The sequence below is a fragment of the Falco biarmicus genome, unplaced genomic scaffold (genome assembly GCF_023638135.1).
Source record: "Falco biarmicus isolate bFalBia1 unplaced genomic scaffold, bFalBia1.pri scaffold_417, whole genome shotgun sequence".
NCBI lineage: Eukaryota > Metazoa > Chordata > Aves > Falconiformes > Falconidae > Falco > Falco biarmicus.
Genome location: NW_026611966.1, coordinates 5,483 through 20,531, shown reverse-complemented (window position 1 = coordinate 20,531; position 15,049 = coordinate 5,483). Strand labels below are relative to the sequence as shown.

The 15,049-nt window shown below is 54.4% G+C and overlaps 1 long non-coding RNA gene across 1 annotated transcript; it reads left to right on the top strand.

Moving 5' to 3' along the window:
* Nucleotides 1-935: 935 nt before the first annotated feature.
* On the top strand, nucleotides 936-3,002 carry LOC130143540 (uncharacterized). Its single transcript, XR_008819766.1, has 2 exons — nucleotides 936-1,388; nucleotides 2,758-3,002. It is a non-coding gene; the product is annotated as an uncharacterized LOC130143540 (long non-coding RNA).
* The last annotated feature ends 12,047 nt before the right edge of the window (nucleotides 3,003-15,049 follow it).

Sequence of the window (15,049 nt, the reverse complement as noted above, 5' to 3'; positions counted from 1 at the left end):
GCTTGAAGCAGCGCGTCCGGTCGGGCAGTATTATTTTTCTAGATTGTAAATGAGCCCGAGGTATAAACCCGCTTACGTTTCTGTATGGCGGTGTACTTTGTCAGAGAGCTCAGATGTACTGATGGAGCTGGCACAGAGTTCCCTTGGGACTCCAGATTTGACCGTCTTGTTGAAAGGCTCCAGAGCCTGCTTTGAAAGTCGCTTGACAAAGCACAGCTTTGCCGTGATTTTTATACTGGAATTCCGACTGTAATGCCCATGCCACGTGTTAGCCTTTCTCCAGCAGCTATTAAAAGCAGAATGAGCGTTAAGAATCTGATTGCCTTTTAACTAAATTCAAAACAAAGCTGCGGGGTGAAGCGACTGGAAGCGTCCTGCCAGTCTGACGTGGGTATCGCTGCCGTGCGTGTTTTCTGCCTGTCTACTGATGGCCCCTGCCTCTTGTTGTGCCCCGGTAATTCCTCTGGGGAAGGCGTTGGGCTCTGACTGCAGCGCACCCCGACTCCCTCCTGACCCCTGCGAGACGTGATGGGTGTTTGCCTTCCTCCCCTTTCACAGGGCCTCGGCTGTTGCGTGCAGAGAAGCTGTCAGCCTCGTGAGAGAGCATGCAGCCGGCAAGCGCATCGTGGTGCTTCGGTACCGAGCTGAGGCCGCAGGCGTCCGTCTTTTGTTTGCGAAAAGGGATCGCGAGGAAAGGTGCTGACATTGGAGGGGGAAAGGTGGCGGGAGAACAGGTAGGAGGCAGCTCTTTCAACCGGTTTTAGGCTTAACTCCTGTGTTCCTGAGCAAGGTTCTGGGCTTCGAGGGGTTTGCTTTTGGCTTTTTGCCTTCAGCGCGTCCTCCGTCACCGCTGTCGGCGTGCGCTGAGCTGCTGCTTAGGGAACTGTGGCGATACAGACCGTGTGCGTGCCAACCGTCCTCCAGGCTATAGCTGTATTCTACCCTAAAAAAAGCTTTCCGTAATGCTATGCTTCCGTTAGGACGCAATTTTCTCGAGTTCCCCCCACCTCAGGGTGATTTTCCCACACCCCTAACCCCAACCCCTAAGCCCACCTGCAACACCCCGTTTTCTCCTAGGCTTTTAGGAGTGGCCTGAGAGGTGCTTGCAGGGTATTCCATTTTGCCTTAGACAGCTTAGGAGACCAACCACATGCCTGGAGATCTGTATCTATCCTTAGGCTCCTAGTGGGATTCACACAAAACCAGTATGTGTGGGCACGTTCTCCTAGCAGCTCGGTGTCTTTTTGCTGTTGCAGAGGTGATTTCCAGGCGGAGCTGACCAGTGGGGTTCTCTGGCTGAGGGGAAGACCAGCAGTCAGCTGGTGGATGTGCTTCTGGAAGAAATAGCAACGGGAGCTCTAAGAGAGGGAAATGGCTTCCCTGCATGGGTATGTGGAAGCTTTCTTCACTGCTTGTTTCCACTGAGATTAATTGGTAATAAATACCCATTAGGAAGGTGGGAGAATTACTTTCGTGGCCGGTGTCTTCAAGATTCACCTTCTTCTTAGTGTAAACACTGAAAACTTTAAAGCCAGGGAAACTCAGGTGCACTAGAAAAGCTGAAACGGTGAGCATACTGAAGACATAGCTGAAGTAGCCACACTTTACAATGATGCCACGTGAACCACCGGACATGCAGGTATTTCTAGTGGGCTCGAGCCCCTGCTAATGCTGCGCTCTACGGCCAAGCCAAAGTAACAGCTTCCTGCTGCTGAAAAGCCTCATCCTCCTCCCCTCTCCCTGCCCCGGTACTGGTGGCCGTGACCGGGAAGTGTCCAGCAGAGCAGTATTTGGGTTTTCCCGGGTTACTTCTCTGCTGACGAGATTAATGCAGACAAGCGCCAGAATGACTAAGTAGCAAGACTACATTGTAAGGAATGACTGCTTCTTGTGGCATGAGGAAGTTCATTCAACTCACAATGTCCCATTGCACCGTACCCCAGCACATGGGGGAAGCAGGCAATGATACAGGGACAAGGAAGCGTTGCAAGAATTCTTCACGTCATACTAAGCACGACTGTATCCAGAGGTTCTCTCTGGGATAGAGTAGCATTTCTTTGATCCTTCGACATCTTTTCCTCAGCCTTTCCAGAAGCTTGAGCCGGTTTCCCTGCCATTCCTGAAAGGTATTTCCAAGGAAGATCTTTCCTTTTCTGGTTTTGTTGGGCAGAACCTCTCAGAGAGTCCCATTTTTTTTCCACCCTGGAGCACTCGAGACAAGTTGCAAAGGTGCTGACAGATGTGTTTTGTAGTACTGCGAGACCCACGCAAAAGACCTATCCCTAATATAATCCCTAAATCCCTAAAACAAATGTAATCCTTAATTAAATCTCTAATCCCTAAAACTTAAGTAACGTCAGTTTAATTCTTTGCATAAGGATAAGTTGTCAATGAGGTCTTCAGTGCTGTACCTGCTTGCATCAACTAGTTCTTGGATTGGCTCTTTCCTTTTCAGGAGAATGGGATTAAATTAGGGATTAAATTAGTTTTATAAGACTAGCTAGGTTTATCAGACTAACAAAGCTGGAGTGCCCACCACAAGCTCTAACACCTGAAGGCCCTCTGCAGACAATGGCAGTGCAAGCTTGTGCCTTTTCTGTGATGGGAGTTTTTCCCATATTCTTTCTCTCTATTTCCACTTTTCACGTGGAAATTCCATTTCTCGGAGAGCCGCGTTATTTTCGTGCACGTTGAGAGGCAGCTCCTGTGCAGACCGGAACACATGTTCGGTGCTAACACAGCTGTAATTTCTTTCAGGAGGAGGCGGGGAGCGCTGAAGCTTTCGTGGCCAAGCCCCGGAGCCAGGATGTCAGGGGGAAGCAGGAGTATCTGAGCCAGCTGAAGAACAAGCTGGGAGTTCTACTGTAAGTATGGAGGGAAGGGGCTGATGGGGACAGTAGCTCAGGACCGCGCGTGCAGAGGGAACCCCGCAGTGGACGCGGTGTGCGTGGCCAGCGCAGGCCTCCCTGCGCTACAGGGCTGTGCCCGTTGCAGTGAATGCCGAGACCTGGCTGAGCCCGGCTCTGCGGAACACTGCGAGCAGCAGTCCCCGACCCAAAGAACTTTGGCGTGGCAGACAGCGAGCAGAGATCAGTTGTACCACTAATCCCCTTCGGTACAGTGCTCCTCTGTCGCGACGGAGGGAAGACACAGTCAATCCATATGAGTGATCAGCAGACTTCGTTTATTGTGCCTTACAGTCACCTTTTATGCCTTGTTATAATTAGCTCATACGTATTACAAAAGTTAAGCTCATTATTGGTGAGTTGCCTAAATATCAAGCCCACCCCTAGTTTCTCTTCTGTAGTTATCTGTTCCCACCTGCAACATTCTTTTCCCACCGAAATCTTCCTGTTATTGTGTAACAAGAACAGCCAAAGGCAGCGTATTTGTGCTTTACTTCAGATAAGCTGAGAGCGATGCGCATTTTTGTCCAGCCAGCTAGACTATGTTTATGTGAACTTTTCCAGCTAGCCAGTTATCCGCACTCCTCAGCTCTCCAAAAATAGCGGTAAAATCCTGTACGTCTTCAGAGACTGGTTCTGAGGAGTGGGAAGAGCAAATAGGACTGACAACGGGTGCAAATCTGAGAAATAATTCCACCTCAAAACAAGAGGCAATTACTGCATTGAAAAAAAGTCTGGTGCCACACCGAGCACCGAGGAGAACGCCAGAGGTGGGCAGGTGCCTGTGAAGTGAAATCCTGTCCAACGTGGGCGCTGGATTAGCGAGAAGTACAGTTCTGTAATAAGGGATATCAATGCACAATAGAGTGAAATTAAGGTCTTCCCAGGTTATCATCAATCTAAGATTTCTTAACTTCCGGTCAGTCTGACGTTTAGCATTCACCAGTCTTTATTGCACATGTGTTTAACAACGGGATGCTAGTAGAGGCAGAGATGACTGTATCAAAAGACATCTCTGCTCTGCATTTCGGGCAACATGGATTCTCAGTGTGACACAAGTAAGTAAATGTTCTTTTCACATACCACAACGTAATGGTGACTGTGTTGTTTTGGAACAGAGGGGGGAAGGCAGATGATCTGAAGACTGCTTTCTGTGCGATTGATCCCGGTATCGACGATCAGACGCTAGATACCTACGTTGACCTGCCGGATCAAGAAGATGTGCCTGTGGAAACTGCACTCGAGAGGCTGCTTGCTGGATATGCGAGACGAGTAGGGCCCTCGCCCAGGGAGGGAAGCACGACAGGCTTTGGAGGGGAGGAAGGAGACTTCCAATAATAAGAATAAATGGACTGCTTGATCTACGGGTTTGGGTGCCAAGCCGAGAGTTGGAGTTACTGCGTTAAATACTTCTTCCCATGGCATATGGAGGTACAGCTCGTAAGAGCTGAGTGGGCGGGCTAGCTTGAGCTATCGGAAGCACTTTCATCTTAAGCAGCACAGCACTCCGAGACAATTTTACAGCCTCTGCAGAGTCATTTTAGCTCAGCAAGACCTGTGGTGGGAGGCTGCCTGATCCCCAGAGAGAGGCTTCACACCCCCGGGGCGCCGAGGCACTTCAGGGTGTCAGGCGCTCTGCTTGGTGACACAAGAGCTGTGCTCCACAGCCATTGCTGGAACCTGAGAAGCCACCGTCAGGCTCCAGGCTGCAGCGTGGCTGCTTTGGCCCTTGGCCCTTACGGTCCCTTGTCTCAAAGAAAGAGGGTTTCAAAGATTCCTTTGCAAAATAAGGTGCCGGTTGCAAGCAAAAGGTGAGGTCAGCCCACACGAAGTCTGCTATCGTGTCTGTCCCCGAGGAGACTTTTGTCTGGGTGTGGCTGCTGTTGTCCAGTATGGAATCACTCAACAGACGTTCAAGTGCTGCCCCACGAGTAGATTTAACCAAACTCTGAGCTGCAAAAGTCATCCAAGCATAGAAAAACTGAAATCAGTCCCTTGCTGCGAGGAAGGCACCACGTGCCCTTTGGTAACTTTACTCAGTCGTCCCTACTCATAGTGTCCGCTTTGCCCTGCACATAGCCCTCTCTAGGGAGGGGAGGGAGGATTCTGGAAACAAAAAAGACTGTAGGAAAACAGCTCTGCTGTGGTCATGCCTGAATTGCCGAGTAACTGGAGCAAACCTGAGAAGCAAACCCCTTTCTTTTTCTTGCGATGTAGGCATATGAAAAGTAGAAAGGGGTAAGCTGAAATCCAAAGACACCTTCCTGATAAAGCACTAGTTTTGTAAACTTGCCAAAACTGATTGCATTTGTAAAGCAGGAAGGCACCGTAGCTGGTGTGACACAGCATGTACCACCCAGAGGTACGAGGCCCTGGGGCTTTCTGCCTTAATACTCGAACCTGGTGCCAGGCACTTCCAACACAAGTCACAAAATAGCAGGAAAGGACCTCCACCAACCGGGCGGCTGCAGTACCCAATTATATTTCGCTAGATGGCAGCAGCGCTCCACCAACAGGGCCGGCTGCAGTACCCATTTATATTTCGCTAGATGGCAGCAGCGCTCCAACAATCGGGCAGCGCATGCGCAGAAACGACGTGACGCCAAAGGGGCGGGGCTTCCGGCCTCGTACGTATGGGCTACGCATACGGCCCCGGAAGGTGGGTTCATTTCCGGCCCGCGCGGCGCGCTGGAGTGGCTGTGGGGGTGCGGAGCCTTCGCCGGGAACCTGGAAGAGTTTCGGGCCGGGACGTGCGGCGGCGCGCTGGGTGAGCGCTCGGGCTGAAGGGCGGCCGGGGGCCGGCGGGCAGCGGCCGAGTCGGGGGGATGTGGCGGCCCGGCGCTCGGCCGCGGCAGGGAGCGCCTGGTGCCGGCGGCGGGCGGGCTGAGGCAGGCGGGCGGCCCGGCCCGGGACCGGCGGGGCTGCCGCCGGTTCTCGTCTCCCCGGCAGGGACGGTGGTCAGCGAGCTCCTCACGGGGCTGCCCTTTTTTGGGTGGTTTTTTTTTTTTTTTTTTTTTTTGTCTCTCGGAGCCGCGCCGCTACCTCGGCGAGGAGCGGCGGCGGGGCGGCCCCGGTGCTCGCTCGTGGCGGCGGCGCCCGGGAGAGGGGTCGGCCCGCGCCGCCCCGCCGCCCACCCGCCGCCGCCTGCGGGCTGCCCGGGCAGCCGCCGCAGCCCTGCGCGGGGCTTTGTCTTTCCCCCAGCCGCTGGCCTGAGCCGTGGCAGCCGGCTGGGGCTGCCGGCCCCCGCGGGCCGCAGAGAGGCTGCCTCGGGGCCTGCGGTAACGCTGTCGCGGGGGGGGGGGGGGTGGGGGGGGGGTGGGGGGGGGGGCGGGTGTGTGTGGCTCAGGAGCCTCTTCCCGCCCCTGCGAGCGGGCCAGAGCAAGAAAAGGCAGCCGGCAGCGGAATCCCCAGCCGTCGCCCCCGACTGCTGCTTTCTCCGCAAGCCTTTTAACTGCCGGGGAGGGCTGGGAGGCAGCGGCAGCTCAGGTGTCTGGCTGATCTTGTGTCGTGACAGTCAGCTCCGGGGCCGGAGCAGCCGAGGGGAAGAGGCCTTTTGATTTGCTTCCCAGTGAAACGGGGGTCTTTTGTTTTTCCTTTGTCCCTAGGTTCGTCTGGAATTGTACATTGACAAATCAAGGGGAGCGGAACCGAAGGTCAGTCGAGATGTTACTTTTCCCCGTGTGCCTTGTGCTTGTGAGTCGGACTGCTGACTACGGAGGGATAACCTTTGTACTTGCCGAGGGCCCGCGAGGCTCCGTGTGCCTGCTGCTTCCGAGTGCTGCGCTGCGGCTCGGGCAACGGCCGGGGAGGCATTGTCGGTCCCTCGTGGTTACGCAGCCAGGCCTGCTAGGCGCTTGAAGCAGCGCGTCCGGTCGGGCAGTATTATTTTTCTAGATTGTAAATGAGCCCGAGGTATAAACCCGCTTACGTTTCTGTATGGCGGTGCGCTTTGTCGGAGAGCTGGGCCCTACTGACGGAGCTGGCGCAGGGTTCCCGCGGGACTCCGGCTTTGCCCGTCTCGTGGAAAGGCTCCAGAGCCTGCTTGGGAAGCCGCTTGACAAGGCACGGCTTTGCCGTGATTTTTACGCCGGAATTCCGACGGTAACGCCAATGCCACGTGTTAGCCTTTCTCCAGCAGCTCCTCAAAGCAGAGTGAGCCTTAAGAATCGGATTGCCTTTTAACGAAATTCGAAACAAAGCGGCGGGGTGAAGCGGCTGGAAGCGTCCTGCCAGTCTGCCGTGGGTATCGCTGCCGTGCGTGTTACCTGCCTGTCTGCCGATCGCTCCTGCCTCTTGTTGGGGCCCGGTAATTCCTCTGGGGAAGGCGTTGGGCTCTGACCGCAGCGCACCCCGACTCCCTCCTGACCCCGGCGAGACGTGATGGGTGTTTGCCTTCCTCCCCTTTCACAGGGCCTCGGCTGTTGCGTGCAGAGAAGCTGTCAGCCTCGTGAGAGAGCACGCCGCCGGCAAGCGCATCGTGGTGCTTCGGTACCGAGCTGAGGCCGCAGGCGTCCGTCTTTTGTTTGCGAAAAGGGATCGCGAGGAAAGGTGCTGGCCTCGGAGGGGGAAAGGTGGCGGGAGAACAGGTAGGAGGCAGCTCTTTCAACCGGTTTTAGGCTTAACTCCTGTGTTCCTGAGCAAGGTTCTGGGCTTCGAGGGGTTTGCTTTTGGCTTTTTGCCTTCAGCGCGTCCTCCGTCACCGCTGTCGGCGTGCGCTGAGCTGCTGCTTAGGGAACTGTGGCGATACAGACCGTGTGCGTGCCAACCGTCCTCCAGGCTATAGCTGTATTCTACCCTAAAAAAAGCTTTCCGTAATGCTATGCTTCCGTTAGGACGCAATTTTCTCGAGTTCCCCCCACCTCAGGGTGATTTTCCCACACCCCTAACCCCAACCCCTAAGCCCACCTGCAACACCCCGTTTTCTCCTAGGCTTTTAGGAGTGGCCTGAGAGGTGCTTGCAGGGTATTCCATTTTGCCTTAGACAGCTTAGGAGACCAACCACATGCCTGGAGATCTGTATCTATCCTTAGGCTCCTAGTGGGATTCACACAAAACCAGTATGTGTGGGCACGTTCTCCTAGCAGCTCGGTGTCTTTTTGCTGTTGCAGAGGTGATTTCCAGGCGGAGCTGACCAGTGGGGTTCTCTGGCTGAGGGGAAGACCAGCAGTCAGCTGGTGGATGTGCTTCTGGAAGAAATAGCAACGGGAGCTCTAAGAGAGGGAAATGGCTTCCCTGCATGGGTATGTGGAAGCTTTCTTCACTGCTTGTTTCCACTGAGATTAATTGGTAATAAATACCCATTAGGAAGGTGGGAGAATTACTTTCGTGGCCGGTGTCTTCAAGATTCACCTTCTTCTTAGTGTAAACACTGAAAACTTTAAAGCCAGGGAAACTCAGGTGCACTAGAAAAGCTGAAACGGTGAGCATACTGAAGACATAGCTGAAGTAGCCACACTTTACAATGATGCCACGTGAACCACCGGACATGCAGGTATTTCTAGTGGGCTCGAGCCCCTGCTAATGCTGCGCTCTACGGCCAAGCCAAAGTAACAGCTTCCTGCTGCTGAAAAGCCTCATCCTCCTCCCCTCTCCCTGCCCCGGTACTGGTGGCCGTGACCGGGAAGTGTCCAGCAGAGCAGTATTTGGGTTTTCCCGGGTTACTTCTCTGCTGACGAGATTAATGCAGACAAGCGCCAGAATGACTAAGTAGCAAGACTACATTGTAAGGAATGACTGCTTCTTGTGGCATGAGGAAGTTCATTCAACTCACAATGTCCCATTGCACCGTACCCCAGCACATGGGGGAAGCAGGCAATGATACAGGGACAAGGAAGCGTTGCAAGAATTCTTCACGTCATACTAAGCACGACTGTATCCAGAGGTTCTCTCTGGGATAGAGTAGCATTTCTTTGATCCTTCGACATCTTTTCCTCAGCCTTTCCAGAAGCTTGAGCCGGTTTCCCTGCCATTCCTGAAAGGTATTTCCAAGGAAGATCTTTCCTTTTCTGGTTTTGTTGGGCAGAACCTCTCAGAGAGTCCCATTTTTTTTCCACCCTGGAGCACTCGAGACAAGTTGCAAAGGTGCTGACAGATGTGTTTTGTAGTACTGCGAGACCCACGCAAAAGACCTATCCCTAATATAATCCCTAAATCCCTAAAACAAATGTAATCGTTAATTAAATCTCTAATCCCTAAAACTTAAGTAACGTCAGTTTAATTCTTTGCATAAGGATAAGTTGTCAATGAGGTCTTCAGTGCTGTACCTGCTTGCATCAACTAGTTCTTGGATTGGCTCTTTCCTTTTCAGGAGAATGGGATTAAATTAGGGATTAAATTAGTTTTATAAGACTAGCTAGGTTTATCAGACTAACAAAGCTGGAGTGCCCACCACAAGCTCTAACACCTGAAGGCCCTCTGCAGACAATGGCAGTGCAAGCTTGTGCCTTTTCTGTGATGGGAGTTTTTCCCATATTCTTTCTCTCTATTTCCACTTTTCACGTGGAAATTCCATTTCTCGGAGAGCCGCGTTATTTTCGTGCACGTTGAGAGGCAGCTCCTGTGCAGACCGGAACACATGTTCGGTGCTAACACAGCTGTAATTTCTTTCAGGAGGAGGCGGGGAGCGCTGAAGCTTTCGTGGCCAAGCCCCGGAGCCAGGATGTCAGGGGGAAGCAGGAGTATCTGAGCCAGCTGAAGAACAAGCTGGGAGATCTACTGTAAGTATGGAGGGAAGGGGCTGATGGGGACAGTAGCTCAGGACCGCGCGTGCAGAGGGAACCCCGCAGTGGACGCAGTGTGCGTGGCCAGCGCAGGCCTCCCTGCGCTACAGGGCTGTGCCCGTTGCAGTGAATGCCGAGACCTGGCTGAGCCCGGCTCTGCGGAACACTGCGAGCAGCAGTCCCCGACCCAAAGAACTTTGGCGTGGCAGACAGCGAGCAGAGATCAGTTGTACCACTAATCCCCTTCGGTACAGTGCTCCTCTGTCGCGACGGAGGGAAGACACAGTCAATCAATATGAGTGATCAGCAGACTTCGTTTATTGTGCCTTACAGTCACCTTTTATGCCTTGTTATAATTAGCTCATACGTATTACAAAAGTTAAGCTCATTATTGGTGAGTTGCCTAAATATCAAGCCCACCCCTAGTTTCTCTTCTGTAGTTATCTGTTCCCACCTGCAACATTCTTTTCCCACCGAAATCTTCCTGTTATTGTGTAACAAGAACAGCCAAAGGCAGCGTATTTGTGCTTTACTTCAGATAAGCTGAGAGCGATGCGCATTTTTGTCCAGCCAGCTAGACTATGTTTATGTGAACTTTTCCAGCTAGCCAGTTATCCACACTCCTCAGCTCTCCAAAAATAGCGGTAAAATCCTGTACGTCTTCAGAGACTGGTTCTGAGGAGTGGGAAGAGCAAATAGGACTGACAACGGGTGCAAATCTGAGAAATAATTCCACCTCAAAACAAGAGGCAATTACTGCATTGAAAAAAAGTCTGGTGCCACACCGAGCACCGAGGAGAACGCCAGAGGTGGGCAGGTGCCTGTGAAGTGAAATCCTGTCCAACGTGGGCGCTGGATTAGCAAGAAGTACAGTTCTGTAATAAGGGATATCAATGCACAATAGAGTGAAATTAAGGTCTTCCCAGGTTATCATCAATCTAAGATTTCTTAACTTCCGGTCAGTTTGACGTTTAGCATTCACCAGTCTTTATTGCACATGTGTTTAACAACGGGATGCTAGTAGAGGCAGAGATGACTGTATCAAAAGACATCTCTGCTCTGCATTTCGGGCAACATGGATTCTCAGTGTGACACAAGTAAGTAAATGTTCTTTTCACATACCACAACGTAATGGTGACTGTGTTGTTTTGGAACAGAGAGGGGAAGGCAGATGATCTGAAGACTGCTTTCTGTGCGATTGATCCCGGTATCGACGATCAGACGCTAGATACCTACGTTGACCTGCCGGATCAAGAAGATGTGCCTGTGGAAACTGCACTCGAGAGGCTGCTTGCTGGATATGCGAGACGAGTAGGGCCCTCGCCCAGGGAGGGAAGCACGACAGGCTTTGGAGGGGAGGAAGGAGACTTCCAATAATAAGAACAAATGGACTGTTTGATCTACGGGTTTGGGTGCCAAGCCGAGAGTTGGAGTTACTGCGTTAAATACTTCTTCCCATGGCATATGGAGGTACAGCTCGTAAGAGCTGAGTGGGCGGGCTAGCTTGAGCTATCGGAAGCACTTTCATCTTAAGCAGCACAGCACTCCGAGACAATTTTACAGCCTCTGCAGAGTCATTTTAGCTCAGCAAGACCTGTGGTGGGAGGCTGCCTGATCCCCAGAGAGAGGCTTCACACCCCCGGGGCGCCGAGGCACTTCAGGGTGTCAGGCGCTCTGCTTGGTGACACAAGAGCTGTGCTCCACAGCCATTGCTGGAACCTGAGAAGCCACCGTCAGGCTCCAGGCTGCAGCGTGGCTGCTTTGGCCCTTGGCCCTTACGGTCCCTTGTCTCAAAGAAAGAGGGTTTCAAAGATTCCTTTGCAAAATAAGGTGCCGGTTGCAAGCAAAAGGTGAGGTCAGCCCACACGAAGTCTGCTATCGTGTCTGTCCCCGAGGAGACTTTTGTCTGGGTGTGGCTGCTGTTGTCCAGTATGGAATCACTCAACAGACGTTCAAGTGCTGCCCCACGAGTAGATTTAACCAAACTCTGAGCTGCAAAAGTCATCCAAGCATAGAAAAACTGAAATCAGTCCCTTGCTGCGAGGAAGGCACCACGTGCCCTTTGGTAACTTTACTCAGTCGTCCCTACTCATAGTGTCCGCTTTGCCCTGCACATAGCCCTCTCTAGGGAGGGGAGGGAGGATTCTGGAAACAAAAAAGACTGTAGGAAAACAGCTCTGCTGTGGTCATGCCTGAATTGCCGAGTAACTGGAGCAAACCTGAGAAGCAAACCCCTTTCTTTTTCTTGCGATGTAGGCATATGAAAAGTAGAAAGGGGTAAGCTGAAATCCAAAGACACCTTCCTGATAAAGCACTAGTTTTGTAAACTTGCCAAAACTGATTGCATTTGTAAAGCAGGAAGGCACCGTAGCTGGTGTGACACAGCATGTACCACCCAGAGGTACGAGGCCCTGGGGCTTTCTGCCTTAATACTCGAACCTGGTGCCAGGCACTTCCAACACAAGTCACAAAATAGCAGGAAAGGACCTCCACCAACCGGGCGGCTGCAGTACCCAATTATATTTCGCTAGATGGCAGCAGCGCTCCACCAACAGGGCCGGCTGCAGTACCCATTTATATTTCGCTAGATGGCAGCAGCGCTCCAACAATCGGGCAGCGCATGCGCAGAAACGACGTGACGCCAAAGGGGCGGGGCTTCCGGCCTCGTACGTATGGGCTACGCATACGGCCCCGGAAGGTGGGTTCATTTCCGGCCCGCGCGGCGCGCTGGAGTGGCTGTGGGGGTGCGGAGCCTTCGCCGGGAACCTGGAAGAGTTTCGGGCCGGGACGTGCGGCGGCGCGCTGGGTGAGCGCTCGGGCTGAAGGGCGGCCGGGGGCCGGCGGGCAGCGGCCGAGTCGGGGGGATGTGGCGGCCCGGCGCTCGGCCGCGGCAGGGAGCGCCTGGTGCCGGCGGCGGGCGGGCTGAGGCAGGCGGGCGGCCCGGCCCGGGACCGGCGGGGCTGCCGCCGGTTCTCGTCTCCCCGGCAGGGACGGTGGTCAGCGAGCTCCTCACGGGGCTGCCCTTTTTTGGGTGGTTTTTTTTTTTTTTTTTTTTTTGTCTCTCGGAGCCGCGCCGCTACCTCGGCGAGGAGCGGCGGCGGGGCGGCCCCGGTGCTCGCTCGTGGCGGCGGCGCCCGGGAGAGGGGTCGGCCCGCGCCGCCCCGCCGCCCACCCGCCGCCGCCTGCGGGCTGCCCGGGCAGCCGCCGCAGCCCTGCGCGGGGCTTTGTCTTTCCCCCAGCCGCTGGCCTGAGCCGTGGCAGCCGGCTGGGGCTGCCGGCCCCCGCGGGCCGCAGAGAGGCTGCCTCGGGGCCTGCGGTAACGCTGTCGCGGGGGGGGGGGGGGTGGGGGGGGTGGGGGGGGGGCGGGTGTGTGTGGCTCAGGAGCCTCTTCCCGCCCCTGCGAGCGGGCCAGAGCAAGAAAAGGCAGCCGGCAGCGGAATCCCCAGCCGTCGCCCCCGACTGCTGCTTTCTCCGCAAGCCTTTTAACTGCCGGGGAGGGCTGGGAGGCAGCGGCAGCTCAGGTGTCTGGCTGATCTTGTGTCGTGACAGTCAGCTCCGGGGCCGGAGCAGCCGAGGGGAAGAGGCCTTTTGATTTGCTTCCCAGTGAAACGGGGGTCTTTTGTTTTTCCTTTGTCCCTAGGTTCGTCTGGAATTGTACATTGACAAATCAAGGGGAGCGGAACCGAAGGTCAGTCGAGATGTTACTTTTCCCCGTGTGCCTTGTGCTTGTGAGTCGGACTGCTGACTACGGAGGGATAACCTTTGTACTTGCCGAGGGCCCGCGAGGCTCCGTGTGCCCGCTGCTTCCGAGTGCTGCGCTGCGGCTCGGGCAACGGCCGGGGAGGCATTGTCGGTCCCTCGTGGTTACGCAGCCAGGCCTGCTAGGCGCTTGAAGCAGCGCGTCCGGTCGGGCAGTATTATTTTTCTAGATTGTAAATGAGCCCGAGGTATAAACCCGCTTACGTTTCTGTATGGCGGTGCGCTTTGTCGGAGAGCTGGGCCCTACTGACGGAGCTGGCGCAGGGTTCCCGCGGGACTCCGGCTTTGCCCGTCTCGTGGAAAGGCTCCAGAGCCTGCTTGGGAAGCCGCTTGACAAGGCACGGCTTTGCCGTGATTTTTACGCCGGAATTCCGACGGTAACGCCAATGCCACGTGTTAGCCTTTCTCCAGCAGCTCCTCAAAGCAGAGTGAGCCTTAAGAATCGGATTGCCTTTTAACGAAATTCGAAACAAAGCGGCGGGGTGAAGCGGCTGGAAGCGTCCTGCCAGTCTGCCGTGGGTATCGCTGCCGTGCGTGTTACCTGCCTGTCTGCCGATCGCTCCTGCCTCTTGTTGGGGCCCGGTAATTCCTCTGGGGAAGGCGTTGGGCTCTGACCGCAGCGCACCCCGACTCCCTCCTGACCCCGGCGAGACGTGATGGGTGTTTGCCTTCCTCCCCTTTCACAGGGCCTCGGCTGTTGCGTGCAGAGAAGCTGTCAGCCTCGTGAGAGAGCACGCCGCCGGCAAGCGCATCGTGGTGCTTCGGTACCGAGCTGAGGCCGCAGGCGTCCGTCTTTTGTTTGCGAAAAGGGATCGCGAGGAAAGGTGCTGGCCTCGGAGGGGGAAAGGTGGCGGGAGAACAGGTAGGAGGCAGCTCTTTCAACCGGTTTTAGGCTTAACTCCTGTGTTCCTGAGCAAGGTTCTGGGCTTCGAGGGGTTTGCTTTTGGCTTTTTGCCTTCAGCGCGTCCTCCGTCACCGCTGTCGGCGTGCGCTGAGCTGCTGCTTAGGGAACTGTGGCGATACAGACCGTGTGCGTGCCAACCGTCCTCCAGGCTATAGCTGTATTCTACCCTAAAAAAAGCTTTCCGTAATGCTATGCTTCCGTTAGGACGCAATTTTCTCGAGTTCCCCCCACCTCAGGGTGATTTTCCCACACCCCTAACCCCAACCCCTAAGCCCACCTGCAACACCCCGTTTTCTCCTAGGCTTTTAGGAGTGGCCTGAGAGGTGCTTGCAGGGTATTCCATTTTGCCTTAGACAGCTTAGGAGACCAACCACATGCCTGGAGATCTGTATCTATCCTTAGGCTCCTAGTGGGATTCACACAAAACCAGTATGTGTGGGCACGTTCTCCTAGCAGCTCGGTGTCTTTTTGCTGTTGCAGAGGTGATTTCCAGGCGGAGCTGACCAGTGGGGTTCTCTGGCTGAGGGGAAGACCAGCAGTCAGCTGGTGGATGTGCTTCTGGAAGAAATAGCAACGGGAGCTCTAAGAGAGGGAAATGGCTTCCCTGCATGGGTATGTGGAAGCTTTCTTCACTGCTTGTTTCCACTGAGATTAATTGGTAATAAATACCCATTAGGAAGGTGGGAGAATTACTTTCGTGGCCGGTGTCTTCAAGATTCACCTTCTTCTTAGTGTAAACACTGAAAACTTTAAAGCCAGGG